The sequence below is a fragment of the Prionailurus viverrinus genome, chromosome A3, assembly GCF_022837055.1.
Source record: "Prionailurus viverrinus isolate Anna chromosome A3, UM_Priviv_1.0, whole genome shotgun sequence".
Classification (NCBI taxonomy): domain Eukaryota; kingdom Metazoa; phylum Chordata; class Mammalia; order Carnivora; family Felidae; genus Prionailurus; species Prionailurus viverrinus.
In genome coordinates this window covers 111,420,778-111,437,106 of record NC_062563.1, presented here as the reverse complement: position 1 = coordinate 111,437,106, position 16,329 = coordinate 111,420,778, and the positions used below count along the sequence as shown (strand labels likewise).

The window sequence follows — 16,329 nt, the reverse complement described above, 5'->3', positions numbered from 1 at the left end:
AGGCACAGTTTCAGGCACGCACTCTGCTCTCCCCAGGTTATCAGGGAAACCTAACACGCTCCTGTTTCTGAGGAGAAATCCTGACTATTCCTGTGACTTGGTATTTACACGTCTCATTCGTTGGGTCAAAGCCAGATGTCATCAGGTCAAGTCACGAACCCTTACAGGTTCTTCCCTTCCGGGTGCCTGTGCACTTTGGCAGGTTGGGAACTGCATGGGCATATGGGTCCCTCAGCACGCAGCCAGGGAGGCAGCGGGGTGTTGATCAGAGCGGGCACGTCACTTGACCCTCCGCAGTGAGTCTTCCCGGTTCTTAACCGTTGTGTCCAATGGGATGAAACACAGCAGGCCTCGTGGAGCTGCTCGCACGGAATCCTTTACGTTTGCCATCACGCATCGACCCGGGCCTGCTAATTGCTGAGGCAGAGAGGAGTCTAAATTCTGCTGATGCTTTTCTGGAGGAACAAGCCAGCCCTCTTTGCCTTGATGGGGAAAAAAATTCCTGTCATTTTAGTCATAGTAGCAGGACATCCACTCAGCCCTCCAGGACCAGGCTCACTCCAGAACTTGAGGGTCTCCAGGTCGGGTCCTAGACAGTCTTCAGAGAAGCACCGTGGAGCCGGCCTTTCGTACCTGACTTTGGGGGAGACCGTGCTCGGAAACATGGGGTTTCTGTTCCGTTTCCCCTGCTGAGACGCCCTCCCCTCTTCCCTGCCATGACCTCTCCTCCATCTTTCCCAGGCCACTAAGGCATCATTTTGACCAAGTCAACTCGTTTCTTTCTCCTGTGCTCTGCATTTAATATCCACAGTTGAAACGGGCCTTCCTTAGCTCCCTTTCTAAACTGTCCGTCTGCCCTGTCCAGTGCCAGCACTTCCCATGTGTGTCTGTTGAGGAGTCGTTTTGATTTTCCAAATGGCCCTGTCAACATAATATATATGGTCTGTAGGTAAGTGCCAGTGATTTGTAGTCCATAATTGGAGTAGACATCCAGAGTGTGTTCTGATAATTTCTTTTCTTCTCTTAAAATGACATTAGTTTTTCCCTAACCTTTGCCCTGTCAGAAGCTCTAGGAACCTCTCAGACACATGTTACACCCCTTATTGTATCCATTGTATGGTATCATAAAGCAGATAACAACGATTCACGTACTCACAGTGTGTAGCCCCCTCTTAGGACATTACAGTGTGATTATGTGAAGATACTTGGAAAGGGGTAAAACATTGTGCAAACGTGAGGTATTACCAATCCGTAATGGAGGAACAGGGAGCGTCATTAACGGTAACAGATGTCCCTTCAAGGTCTTCACGAAAAGGAAGGTAGCACATTATATTAGAGAACCTAATTAATCAAAACTAAGCCAGTTGTTAATTAACAAGTCCTTCAGTGAAGAAGAGGGACAATTCTCAAGTCACTGTTATAAACGTAACATGGCACCATATGCACGTAGGAGGCACAGTAGGCGAATTTTCAGCCCCTCCAGGGGGTCGAAGTGGGTAAAAGACATACTTAATCTCAGTTTAAGGAAAAAATTTTCTCACAACTAATGACGTACAGTGATGAATTGGGCTGCTTCCTCAGCTCCCCAGAGCTGTAGATTTCTTTCCGTCTGGATGGCCACCTGCCAGGAATGCTTAGAAGAAATGTTACACTGGAAAGGAGGTTCAGCTAGATGTCTTCTGTTTTATATCCAAGCTTCTGTGAGTCTTACAAACATAAACCTTAGGATGCTTATTATTGTGTTGATGTAAATATGACTTTGGCATCCAGGGCTCAAGAATGGTCAGTCAGTTAAAGGTGCCTCTAACGAAGAAATTGAAAACAGAGATGGAAGTCATTCAAAATCCCACTGTAAATTATTTGCAGGGGAGGGATAAGTTCTCACAGCCCTTTAGTTTCTGTATTTGAGATGGTCGTTGACCCATGGTACTCCCCGCCCCTGTCCGCGTACATCCTGTGTTCCCGCCTGGATGAGACCCCTCTCCTCACTTGCCCATGCCCAGCTGATGCTCATGCCAGTGCCGACAGCTGGCTTCCCTGAGCACCTTCCCCTCCTACAGTTTCTGCTCCCCTTTCGGGACTGCATTTCCTTCTCTTTGAAGTGTTTGAAGTCTTCAGCCCTGAGGATGACTTAGGTGCCCTCCTCTGCTCACTTGTAATTTAATTCCCATGTGTCTCTTGAAGCACTTTTTATGATACGTTGATATCATTGATTTTTTTTTTCTTTTGGTCAGTATTCCCTTCTCTGTGTGATTCTCAAGGGAATATTTTATAGCCTCTAGTACTAGAATAGGAATTGTAATGTGTCTACGTTTGTTGATGGGTGAATGAATGAACGAATGAATGAGCAGGCCCACGCTAAGCCATGTTGATTTCTTTCTTGAAGAAGAAAGCCTGAGTATTTTTAGTTTCTTGTTACCCTCCCACTGTTGGGCGGTAAATACTACTCCCCGGCTCACTTTAAAAACCTTGCACTTTTCCCCAAGCCCCTTCTTTATGGCCCACTTCTCCATACTGCAGAAATTCTGCATTCCAAGCACCAAGGTCACCTCTCAAAGCCTTTATCTCTCCCTTCCACCTTTTCTAATATTGTTCACACTGCAGGACTCCAATTAAATTGCACTTTATCCAAAAGGTCTTCATGCTTCAACCAACACCCATCCTACGCCCTGGGAGCTCCTAACGTGTTCTTTTCTGTGTTGCCAACTAATCGCATATTTCCCTGCATTGTTATTTCACTGCTACACGCATAGTCTTGTCTCACCAACTAAAGGACGTTTCTAGAGGTCAGGAATTGTGTCTTCTTTCTTTTCCTCTGTATGCATTCATAGTGAATGAATCGGTAAATGCAGAATGTACTCAGACCGTGGTTAAAACCTAGTTTAGCATATTAAGTGGGTTCCCGCTTACTAAGGAGGATGATAGGTCCTACTTTGGCAAGAGAATAAAAAGCCAAACAATCATGTGAAAATGGAAATAAAAAGAAGAGAGCCTACCATGAGTCATAGCAGGAGTATTTCAAGAGAAAAAAAACTACATGACTGTATTCTTTTGTGTGATTTATGTTTTTAAGAGTATGATGTTGAGATACACAGAAGACCATTTTAGAATACATAAAATTAGGTTGTAACTATTTGGTCTTTACCGCTTATTTATAAAGAGCATTATTAAGAACTTAGAGCCATTTTGGACCAAAACCAGCGATGTGGAGATTTCAGGGGGAAAGCCCTTTACAGTTAGGGTGAAGGTATCAGAAATGTTGGCAGTAGAGATTTACCTTAATGACCCCTCTTTTGTAAAGATGTCTTGGACTTTCAGCAAGGAGGAGAGGAGCTCATGGACTTTGTCCCCCTTGCCTTAAAGAACAAATTCCTCTCTCCGTTGTTCTCATCCAAATGGAACTCCCATTCCCAGTGAGACTCTCACCCATTCCAGCCCCTCACCGCCCTATTTCGGTGTGAGTCCTTGTGCAATTTGTGACTTTTTGTTTTATTTTTTTCAGCTATTCATCTGTTTCTCAAGCATAACTTGAGCTCTTACAAGTGACAGACTCTACCCTCTAGATAGTCTCTTCATGCGTGGATATCTCTTTTATCTTCTGTTCCCGATGAGTGCTGGTTTTCCCACCTTACCCCTGCCCTTTCTACAGACAGGTCCTTCCTTCTTTACTTGCTGCATCTTTGCTTTTTCTTAATGGCCCATCCTTTGTTTCCACCCTCTTTGGCTGTCTTTTCCTGAACTTCATCCCATTCTGACGTCATTCTTGCTTGCAATACAGTGAACTCTTAACCATTTTTAATTCTTCTTTCCTCGGCTATGTTTTAGGTTTCCAAGCACCCTGCCAATTTTTTTTCTCACCTTTTCTCTTCTCTTGGCCCTGGAATGTGATGTGAGCTCATCACACCTTTCAGGAGACGGTGAAAGGAAGGAGGGTTAGTGGCCACGGGCCTAAACACTGGATGATGGCAGAAAGGAAAAACAGCCCTGTCCACAGGGCTTATGACACCTGTGGTTCTTGGAAGGCCCTGCGTGTGCATGTGTGCGTGCAAATGCCTGCCCGCAAAAGGAGTCTTGTAGCAGAGGAGGTTACGTCTGATATATTGATCCGGATGATACCTTTATGGGGAAGGACTAAGTATTGAAGTAGCATGAAGGTGGCAATTCCAAGGACAGCTTAACTGTGTAATGTGCCTTACTGTTTACAAAGCGTTTCTGTTGTTCTCATTTTATCATTCTGATTCCATGAGGAATTTATAGATAAGAAAACAGGCAGAGAGAACAAGTGAGCTGTGCAGAGTCATGTGTTCTTTGGTACAAGGATGAGAGCAGGTCTGAGTCTTCAACCCAGCTTCTCTGATCCCAAAGCCTTGTCCTCTCCACCGCAGTTTTTTGATAACTGTGTTTTGCTGTTGTTTTAAAGTCCAGGAAATAATATCAGTGATTATGAATTTATATTTCAACAACGTATGTACGTATTTCAGCATTGTACATATTCACACAATGTGCATATGTTTCATTACTCGTTGTCGCACAACAAGCCACCCCCAATAGTAGTAGCTTAAAACAACAGAGATCTGTTATTCCTCATGCCTCCGTGTGTTAACAAGGTGGTTCTCCCACAGTCTGCTACCTTTCTGCTGCTCTCTCCTCCTCCTCCTGTCAGTGGGCAGTTGACCCAGGAGGAGACCCATGATGTAGGAGCCGCTGGGCACCACCTTAGCGTGGGTTATCATTTAGCTGACCATTATTTTGAACTTCCCTCCTTAAAGTTGTGACTACCTGGTTAAAACTTGGTTTAGCAGAGAATGCCATTTTTGGATGCCACGAGATCTGCCTGGTGAAAACCAGGTCAATTTTAAAAACAAACACAAAGAAAACCTTTCAGAGATGTTGCACAGAAATTCTTCTCTGTAACGGTTGATTATAGAATGGTTGGCTGAGAGACATGGAACCACCAGCTGTAGCTAAAGGGTCGATCCAGCCTGGGATGTAGGTCCGTGCGTCCCGTGTTGTCCTGTGTCCGCCAGTCCACACCTCCACGTGGTTGTGCTATTTCTCACGAAGATGGCTCCTGGATCACAAGTTTTTTTTTTCTCTACACTCCACTCTGCTATATCCAGCGAATGTGCCTAATTTTACAGAGACTTCCCTTTGCCTCTATATTTTTTCATATCTTTTTAGATGCAGGCTTTAGGACAGTCGTTAACTAGTTAAAAATCTAGACCACAATATCCTCCACCTTATTTTCTTTCATTGTAAGTCAAATGAGTTTTTCATTGCCCTTATGCCTTTTGACTTGTTGCTTAACTGCTTCCATAGTTTTATTAAGATGAATGAATGTAATATGTTATTGACAGTCACCCATTCAAAATTTAGTTTAATGAGATTTGTCCCAAACTTTTTGTTCTGAAGCCATACTGTCTATAAATATGCATTCCTTAAAAGTTATTGAGAAGAATCCAATCTGGGTATTTTGAGGTGGAAATCAATGAAGTCATTGTTTATGATGTTCAGGCTTAAAATAGGGTTTTTCCTAGGTTGTACACAGTACAGCCAGCCAGGTTCCCAAGCTCCCTCCTGGCTCCAGCCTCTCTCTGACTAACGGGTCTGATTCTCTGCCAGAACCTATATCCAGAACATTTATATCTCTTTCCGAGACCCTGAAAAACCTGTTTTATTTTTAAATCCGGATTTAGAAGCACTTTTCACTTTTTTTTTCCTTAATCCAAAATAATTTAAAATTTTTAGATGGTCTGTTAGCTCCAGTGTTGACTAATATGTGACTTTGTTTTTCACCAAGAAGTTTCATAGACTCTCCGGAGCACATTACCTTCTAAGTACAGTTCCACTGGAAACGTAGACAAACAGGAATCCTGGTGCTCCTGTTCAGGCAGCAGGTTGTACGGCCCCCCTGGTTTGGGGATGGAGGGACGTGGGGAGCCGGGGAGGGTCTTGCCTGGTGGGTGTCAGAGCCAGATTGTGTGAGCACAGACCACTAGGCTTACTGTCCCCTGTGGCGCTGAGCTCACTCCCCACCCAGCCCTCCCTGGTTCCACCACTCAGGAGACCTAACACGCCATGTCCTACGCTTCCCTTTGTTATAGTCAATTTGTTAATAATAATAATGATAATAACTTGTTAATAGTCGGTGAGCAAATGTGTGCACATGAGTAAACTCTGTCCAGCAGCTGAGGAATACTCCTCCACGCGTGACCTGGTGTCATGCAGTGACAGCACACAGCCAAATATCGAGTGCTAGAATGCTGGCCCACTTCAGCAGGAATTCGGACAAGGCTGTCACATCCTCTGAGTCTGTTTTCTTTTCTGAGAGAGAAGAAGGGGAAGAGGGATTTGATGATCTCAGCAGTAACTTCTACCTTTAAAGTTTTTGATTTTCCCAAACCTTTTAGAGGGGGGAAGAACCCAAGCTGTTGGTGATAGACTCCTAGGAGAGAAAGAAGGAACATTTTAGAAAATTCCAGCACTTAGAAGATAATAGGATAGAGATATGTGGTGATGGCGGGGGTGGGGGGAGTCCAAACAAAGTTATAAATGAATTGTTTATTTTTTTTCATTTTCTTTAAAACAAAACGAAACAAAAAACTGGAGTGCTTGGGTGGCTCAGTCGTTTCAGCGTCCTACTTCAGCTCAGGTCATGATCTCACAGCTCGTGGGTTTGAGCCCCACGTCGGGCTTTGTGCTGACAGCTCGGAGCCTGGAGCCTGCTTCGGATTCTGTGTCTCCCTCTCTCTCTCTGCCCCTCCTCCACTCGTGTGCGCTCTCGTGCGTGCACACTCTCTCTCTCTCTCAAAAATAATAAATATTAAAAAATGTTTTTAAAAACTTAGGAAAGGCAACATAAAAAAAAGAAACTTATAAGACTAATGATTTAAATCTGGGTATCAGACTTGTTGAATTGTGAAAGCTGGGTGATATTCCGGTAAAGTAGATTACCTATTGGTCCATGGCTAATGGAATATTGCTAGTTGTATTTTTTGTTTTTTAACAACCGTAAATAGTCCCTCATGTAGCAGATTGGAGAATATCTGGCCAAAGCTGAATCTTAAGGAAAGAGTTTAGTCTCTTAAGTCACTTTCTAGCAGCATGTGGACATCTCTGCCTGTCAGCCTGCCTTGTTGGGTTTGGGGTTGGGGGGGAGGATGTGTGGTTTGTGTCGCTCACCCAGCGGTGTGAACCACACCCTGTCTCCGGCTGCTCCCTGGCTCCTGGACCCACGATTTCACTTGTTTCTCCCCAGCTATTGCTGCCTCACTTTCCCTGAGGTGTTGTCTTTGTCCTCCTTGCCACTCTTTATTCAGCTCCTGGGCTTCTCTGTTTTACTCTAACTTGGATATGCATGCAGACACATACACACCCAGCATTGTATTTGTGGAAGCATGGTCTTCTCTATCCCCGACTTTATGAGCGGACCATTTCTCTTCACGACTCTTTAAATAGGAAACAATCTACTGAATTAAGTTCCCTTTTCTTTGTTTGATCCTCAGTTTTATTTCTCTCTTATGAGACCTTGACCTCAGAAGACAATTTCCCACACATGCTGTGTCATATCATAACAGCTTGAAACACTGCAGTTCCGGGAGGGGAAGTAAGATAAAAGGAAGGATGCCAACCCCACTGCATCTGAAGGATATGTCAGATATACAGCCCGTGACCAGAACAAAATTCATGAATTTTTTCTTTACTTTTCACCGCAGCATCTGGGTGTTTGTATTCAGCTGCTTCGTGTGGAGAATCTAGGCTGCTTAGTCCCCCTTCCACAATCCTGGTTTGTGTTCTCAAGAAAGTCCGTCTTGCCAGTGCTACCTTGTATTATGGTAGGAGAATCATAGCCGACTGCTCTTTCGCTGTTTCTTCTGAAGAGACGTAGATCTTGAGAGAAGGAGCTTTCTTTTTCTGATACTGACTCCACCAGATGAGTCCATCAGAATGGAATTTTGGCAGGTTGTCCCTTCCCTTCAGAAGCACTTGAGTTAAATAAAAATTAACCGCAAAGACGCAGTGAGTAAAAAGGTCCCGCTTTGAAAATGTCAGTGAGATGTCAAAGACCCATTGAGGGCCTCATGGAAGGTAGAGGACACTGGGCTTGGTTTGGTGTGGGGCACGGTGATGAATAAGATATGGCCCAGGTGAAGCAACTCAACACCTTACAAATATCAGCTCTGGCAGTTTCGAGAACGTTCCAGACTTTGGGAAGGTAGTCAGAAGGGAACACATAGAGAGTGATCTGCCTTCAAGAAAAGAATCAAGGGCGGCTGGGTGGCTCAGTTGTTTAAGTATCTGACTCTTGCTTTCAGCTCAGGTCATGATCTCACAGTTTGTGAGTTCAAGCCCCATGTTGGGCTTGTTGCAGAGCACAGAGCCTGCTTGGGATTCTCTCTCTCCCTCTCTCTGCCTTTGCTCCACTTGCACTCTCTCTCCCTCTCAAATAAACATTAAAAAAAAAATATATATATATATATATATATATGAATCGACTAATAGACTTTCTACCAAATAATAGAAACTGAATTTAAGAAAAAGCTGTAACATAATTTGCCAGCTTTAAATCCGAACTCAGAAGTCAGGGACTTCAAAAAGCACACACATACAGAAAAACTGATTGTGATTTTTCATAGCTCTCCACATTTGCCTGCAGTTTTAAGTCTTGCGATCATACAGCTCCCCTCTCTCTGGGAACTCAGTGGATTTTCTTATTCCTCTGTCCACTTTTTAGTAATAGGTTTGGAGTATCAGGAGTCTTCTGCTCCAATACTTACACTTGGGCTGTTGAACTCTCTAGAGCTCTTCAGCCAATTCCAGAGCCTCAGTCTCTCGTTCTGCTGGTCGAAGTCTTGAGGGGCGAGGTGGGGGATGAGGGGTGGGAGGATTAGACAAGGCCAGGAGCACAGAGGGCAAGACTCTCAACACAGGACATGTTAGCCCAGCCAGACTCCTATGTCAAGGCCAGAAACTTCCTGAGGGTGGCCTGGAACTGACCGATTCCTTCTCAAGGCTCAGGGAGCCCTCCTTATTTCTTCTCTGAGGCCACGTTAAGTTCTTTAGATGATCAAATAGTATTTATTGCAGCTGCATGTGCTTTTAACATGGTGTTAGGTAATTAAATTGCTTGTATCACACCTACTCAAGCTAGCCAGTGGAAATTGCCCCTACATAGGCATTTTCAAAAGGACTTCATCAAATTAAGAGCGTTGTAATTAATTATCATATCCATCTGTTCCCAAGACATTGTCTCAAAGAAGATGATACTTAACATTTTTTGGGGGTAGGAGTCATCTGTTAGGACAGATTTCTCTAATTCGGTTCACTTTTTGGATGTTCTCTTTAATTTGGATAATTTATCCAGCTGCTTTTTGAGAGTAAATAAAATTAAATTATACAGTATGTAAAATATGCATTAGCATAGTGCAGATTTAAAACATTCCTGACTCCTGACATGCTATCATGGTAGCATTCTCTGTGTTTTTAAACACATCCCGAAAAAAATTTGGAAATATATTTGAAGTCCTTCTTTCTCAACTAAGAAAAGAACAGCTCTTCTGTTGCCCTCTGCCACAGTAATTTTTGGCCCAAAAGAGCGAGTCAACTCATAACTAAAAAAGCCAGAGTCTATATTAAACTCTGATGTTTTTAAAACAAAATAATTTTAGGAATTCCATGTTATTTTTGGACTTATCCCCAGATTGAAGCAAATATGCTTTCCTAGAAGTAAAGCCCTTGTCCATGGAGATGAACTATCTCCCTAGTAGAGAGTTTAATTTGTCAATAATTCGCTTCAGATGTGTAAGCCCTGCTCTTCCTATACTAGGCTTTATGCCTTTTGAGTGTCTCCATGAAAGTGTATCTAGTCTTATTTCACATTTGTTTAAGTCCTGAAACCAAGTTCAAGGCTCTTGTTGAGTGGCTTAGAGTTTGGTCAGAGTGGCCATCACCAGACCCTGAATCCTTGGCCCTCTGACTCTCACCGAAAGAAAGGAACTCAACTGAATTCCCTAAGACTTTCAGTACAGTTGGAAAGCAGGCTCCACTGCATGGATGATATTGAACCTCAGAGGACTGTCCCCACCCAGCCGCATTTCATAGTATCCTCCTCATGACACAGACAAAGAGAATAGCTCCAGTTTTGGAAAAATGTTTCCTGAAGCTATTCACATAACTAATAAGCAAATCTAAAATGTAAAAATCCTTCTTCTTCTGGAAACGCCTACAGCAACCACAAATCTCAGGGACTATTTCTTATTGTTCATTTGCACCTGTAAGTTGGGTGTAAGTGATAGGGCTCCTCATTGTTGTGTAGACGACAGTTTGCAGAGAGTTCAGGGTTATATTTGTCCAGTAGACAGTTTAGCTGCTTAACTGCAGTTAAGATGAAGGTGAGGACAACTTGTGTCTCTCGAACTTGACGCTCAGTTAATCTGTGAATGTGTCACACAGACAGGTGCATCTTAAGTTGCCGTTTCCTGACTGTGCCTTTTTTTTGAAGGGGAGAGAAGTTGTTATGTTGTGGCTCTTGTGGGCATATGATCAAGCGCTTTGATTACCATGGCTCGGTCATGGATTCCTGAAGACTCTTAATGACACTTCTTGAGACATTAGATGGTGTACTTTTGTGGGCAAGGATACACCTTACCATGTCCTTCTCTGTCATTAGTGCCAAGTACAGGTAAATAAATACTCAATAATTGCTTTTAATTAAGTTTAGAGATAGTTGATCTGTGGCAAGTCCTAGCATTAAAACCCCTTATGTTCTTTTGATCTGTTTAGGGAACGAACATTTGAATGTTTACCAAGTGCTGGATGCCGTGCTACCTGGTGGGAATAAAACGTAGACTATGATGTTCAGGAGCTTACAGTCTAAAGGCAAACACCTATAAATCATTACAGTTTAAAGTGCTGTGTGCTTTAGAAGTTGGAGCGTGCAAAAAAGCCACTCGCAGAGCAAAGGGCTACCAGTTCTGATTTGGAAAAATGTTGGATTTGACTTTTGAGCTGAGTCTTTAAGAATGAGTCAGAGTTCAGCAGCTGGAGAAAGAGGAAAGGGCATTCTAGGCTGTTGTGGTCATTGATTTTTAAACTTTTAATGTGTCTTACAACTTGAAACATTATCACTCATCCCATCTATCTTTATGATTAGAGAAAAATGGAATTCATGACTATTGATTTTTCCCTCCCTCATATAACCACCCCTTTTCAAGACTACATCACTTGTTTCAGATATTTTATTACTTTCCTATTGGTTTCAGTTAAAGGTGCTTCTTAGTGTGGCACGCAGGGCCCCTTCTTACCCAGCCCTGGGCTTCCTCACTAGTCCTATCCCCTGCCGGTACCCCTACAGTATATCCCCCACAACCCATCCCAGTGCATAATGTGCTTCTGATGGGCTGAACCATTTGCTCTAGCCTTAAATATACCATATTCTTTCTTGCCTCTGCAAGTTTGAGTAGGTTCTTCCCTCTTCCCGGAATGTCCTTACCTCTACCCCCATGCCCCCACGCCCGATAGACACTTAACAATCTGTGCCCACTCACAGCCTGCGTTCACAGATGCATACGCACAGCATCAGCTGTTTTCCTTGCGCCGCCCATCAGAGAAGGCATCGTGGACGAAGGGATTCTTGGAGTGAATGGAGGACTGACTGTCAGGCACGGGAGGGACGTCAGTTTTGAAAATGTCGAACAGCTACTGCCAGGAGTGTGCTTTTCTCCAGCAGCCATCAATGGGTGGGGTATCGGCACAGAGCAGGGAGGTAGTTGGTTGATATTACAGTTTGCATTTGGCAGCATTGGGGCTGAATTTGACCCCAAGACGTATTTTCTTTGCTTCACTTTTTTTTCCTCCTCTTTAAATTAACCATTAACATTTTAAAGCTGGGATGCTTCATGTAAAAATGCAGCTTCTTTTGAGTAATTGGAAGGCGTAGTGACATTGACTGTACGTTCTGTCATGGAGTGAATAGTGAGCAGACCGTCTTGAGTCATCTACAATAGCCCTCTGCTCTTTCAGGATTCTTGCCTGACTCCTGAAGACATTTGGCTTTGGCCTTTCTGAGTTTAGCTAACTTGGGGTTGGTGTCAGGGGACCAGATGTGGATGGAGGTTAAAAGGGCAAGAAGTTTAAAGGCATCATGAAGATGAGGGTTTGAGTGAAAGAACATGGGTCTGGGGCTGTATTGTTAGGGAGGCACAGTCAGGACAAGGCCCAGGCTAGAGAAGAGAGCAAAAGCTCTCTGGGGCACAGCTATCTCAGGGAGGCTGCAGGAGTCAGGTGGTGGGAGAACTGGGCGGGTGAACCATTGGGATCAGTGAGTAAGGTGTTTGGCTTCAGAGATTTTAGGAAGCTGTGGCCTCGGGAGCAAGTGCCTGAAATGCAAAGGGGCAGCAAGGATCCTCAGATTCCAATCAGGTGAGCTCAGGGTGATGTTTTCATCCACATAGACATGGAGGCCTTCCAAATTATTACCTAGCATGGAGGCCTTCCAAATTATTACCTAGCATACAGTGGGTGGGTACTTCTGTACTCCAGATACTATCCTAGGTTGCTTTTCATACAGCTGTTCCTTTAATTCACAGAGCAATCCTGGGAGATACAAGGAACTTGAATCCTCCCCTTCTTACATATGGCTCAGGTGAGGCTAAGAGAAACGATGTCACTTGCCCAAGGTCATATAGCTCCTAAGTGGCCTGAACTCAAACCTAAGACTGTCCTAATGTCCAAGTGCATTCTCTGACCCCTCTTAGGAAATGGATAGGAGACAGGGCCACAGAGAGGGAGGGCTTGCATGAGGGAGGAAAGTGACAATGTGGAGGATGCTGACCTCCCTTCCAACCCAGGTGAATAGGTGAGTGTGGGGAATTCACCATCTCACTAAAGGCAGTTGTAAGGAAATAGCATTTGGGGCCAGCCGGGTAAGTGCCGGAACAGATTTGAGTAGTACGGTTTGTAGTCACATGCAGATGCCGAGAGAGTTTGTCTGCAAGGGGGAGGTTGGGGAAGGCAGAGAGATGGGTATGGAAGAAGGAGTCCCTGGGGAAGCAGAACACTACTCTGTGAGGATGCACTTCCCCCAGAGGACAGGCGACCAGAGGATCGTGCACTTTGCACTGATGACAAGGATGAGAGGTCTGGGAATTGACAGCCCACAGGGGTCCAGGCAGACACGTGCTTAAAGATGCATGCTGTGTCAGCACCCGCTCCAGCCCCAGGTGGCTCTGGGGGCCTGAAGGAACGATCGAAGCCCAGGCCACTCAGGTTTTCAAATAGGTCAGTCCTGACGTCTTTGATGTTCTTCATGTGCTCCACAGAGGAAATAGAATGGTTCACATCCCACTGTGTGAGAATTTGTGATTATATATCCCAATCCTTCCTAAACTAAACCCCTAAGCTAAGAGCCAGAATCCTGTGTATCCCCATCCCCACCCAGCTGAGTACCCTCCTGCTTGCACTCACTCAACAAATAGTTACGAAGTAATTGTATGTTCACATGTAGGCTGATTCCATGTTCCACAGCATCCATTTCTAATGCAGTCGGTGATTCCAGCTCTGAAATGGGAATACCTTATGTTACTCTCCACATCCAAAGCCAGTCCTCCTCCTTCCCAGAGTGCACTATGCCAGCTTCCCCTCTCACTCTTGCTCACTGCTTCTCCGTGCATATCTCACTCCTGCCCTTCGGCTCTCTGAGGCCATCCTGCCCTCCGTGAAATCAAATGCCATCGTCTTTCCCCCAGACCAAAGGAGGTGAAGGCAAAGAGCCTTCCGTTCCTGGGACTTGGTCGTTTCCAGACTGTTGAGCTAACCTGAGTGTGGTTCAGGATGCCTGCCAGATCGCAGCTCTCATGTTTCACTAGGGGCCCAGGCCCCAGGGATTCTTTCCAGTTGTGTCTGTGCTCTGGTTCCTCTCCTGCCAGGACTGAGTCCCTCTGGAACTTCCCCGACTCTCTTCTTCAGCCGTCACGTTGAGGTGGTGATGTGTATGAAGTGCCATTGCCTCCTCACCCCACCTGCTTACTGTGGAGCATGATTCTAGAACACAACTTTATCAATCTTACAGGAGCCATGCGGGCTTGTAAATACCATCTTCCTATAATTTATACCACTTTTCTTTCAACTTAGTGCCATAAGATAAGTTTCCTGAGCCACATGCCAGCCTTGGAGGAGGGAGCCCTAATCATTTGCCCCTTGAGAAGGGCTACAGTGACTACTTTATTAAGGTCTTATGGTGGACTTTGTTATTATTACCAATATTAGAAATGCAAAGGAATATTTTACCTCATTGCTCTCAATTTACGTCTTCTCTGTATTGGAGCACATCCTTTGCTCCCCACAGAAAAAAAAGCAAAACAAACAGAAACAATGCAGAGTGATTTTACTGTCGTCTCTGAAGGGAAAGTGGGGAACGATGTACAGTTTCTGGTTGTGGAAAGGAGTGGCCCCTGGACCCACTGCTGGAAGGAAGCATCCTCAGAGCTGGGCCCGGGGCTCGCTGCTAACGTGTGTGTCTAACTGCCCAGGGTTGGCACTGCAAAGAGATCATGTAGGAATTAGCGTCAGAGAGGGTGACTAAGGATTCGTCACCGAGTGAAGAGTAAATCTCTTCTGGTGAGACACGAGAAGAATTGTGACCCTAGGAAATTTCCCTAGGAACGAGTGCAGTTCTCCATAAGGGTAGTTGGGCCCTCGGGAGGGAAACTCGTTTATTTTGGATATTTTATTTGTAGTATCTCTCTTTTTTTTTTATTAAACTTCTGCATTTCTGGAAAGAGGTAAGAAATATAATCACTACAAAGAGAGTGCATCAGATTTAATTAAACCTGCAGCTACGTTTTGTAGAATAGAGCTGTGTTTTATGTGTCATTAGAATTTCCATTACCTGACACTTCTTTCATTGATGCACTGAGTGGAATCCTAGTAGTACAAGCAAGGTTTTTGCCCTTTTAGTTCTACATTTCTTCTCGTTTCCTAACTAAAGGGAGAGCTCCCTCCCACCTATAAATACTAGTTGTTTTTTATTTATAGACCATGATTCTCCCCCCTTTGAAGGGCCCCAGCGCCCAGTGAGGTGTGGAGTAAATCCAGTTTGGGGAGGTGCTGTTTTCAGAGGGCCTCACGGAGTTGTTTTCCTCTGCTTGGGGAACATGAGCAGTTGGATGGTCTGCTGCTTCCACATTTCCTCCTCTGCGGGAGTTTATTGTAGGGGAATGTTAGAATAACATTTGGCCTCCCTTCTGCGTGGCGCCCACCGCAGGGCACGCCTGTGCTTTGCTGCGCGGCTGTGGGAGAGACAGGAGGACTCCTCCTGAGGCCTCTTCTGACCTCCTGTAGTTTGGTGTCCTTTACAGTGTCTCCAGTCATTCTGGTGAAGCAAACTGTTGATTGTTCAACTAAGTTATGAAGCCGTAAGTTAAGTTGTGAGGACCAGCATCAGGCATATCGTGTCTTCTCCCGTGATGCTTAGTCATCTTAGTGGGGAAAAAAGAGAGAATCGTAAAAGTATACTCCTTGTCCAAAAAGAAAAAAAAAAGATCACCCAAGAAAGCTTTGGAGAGAAGGCGCATCTTGAGCTGGGCCTGATGGTTGAGTGCTGGCAAGGAGAGGGGGTGGGGAGGAGGAGGGAGAGAAGCAGGGAGTGTGGGCATGCAAGGCTGTGATGTGCTCCAAGGACAGGGTGGAGGCCAGGAGAAGCAGTAGGAAGGATGAACCCAGATCATACTGTTGCAGTGATGGGAATGGCAATAATAGAAGCATTTTATAGTTAGAAGAAAGCTCATTACGAACCAGCCGTCTCCTTCGGTGGACGAGAACGCCACATCCCAGAGTGGCTTGCTGTGGTCACATGATTTCTGGTGGCGGTGGTGCTTCCTTGTCCGTACTGATCCTGTCTTCACCCTGTGTGTCTTTCCTAAGCCACCATATTCAGGCAGGAAAGAGGTTTTGTAAATGATTGACAGCAAGTGCTGCAAATTGTCATTCTCACTGAAATGATAGGACTAGTTGTACTTGGCTTTTTCCAAATTAAAAGTGCAAACTAAGCCATAGCAGCTGAGAGCCTGCACCTGTCGGAGCGAGTTTCTCAGAAAGTAGGTCCCAGGTTGCATCCAGTGCAGTCTCTTGGAGAGCTTTTGATGCGGGCAGATTCTGAGGCCTGCCCCAGACTTGCAGAAACAATAATCCTGGAGGATGGCACCGTAGAATCTGTATTCTAGACAAACTCCATAGTGTTTCCTTTCACACGTTGATTTTGAAAAGTGCTGTACCTATTAGCTCTCAGTCCAACATTTATACACATAAAAACTATAGAAACAATGCATAGTT

The 16,329-nt window shown here is 44.7% G+C and overlaps 1 protein-coding gene across 3 annotated transcripts in view; it reads left to right on the top strand.

Moving 5' to 3' along the window:
- Window positions 1-16,329, top strand: part of CRIM1 (cysteine rich transmembrane BMP regulator 1) — a 191,695-nt gene that overhangs the window by 87,593 nt on the left and 87,773 nt on the right. The window lies entirely within an intron of this gene.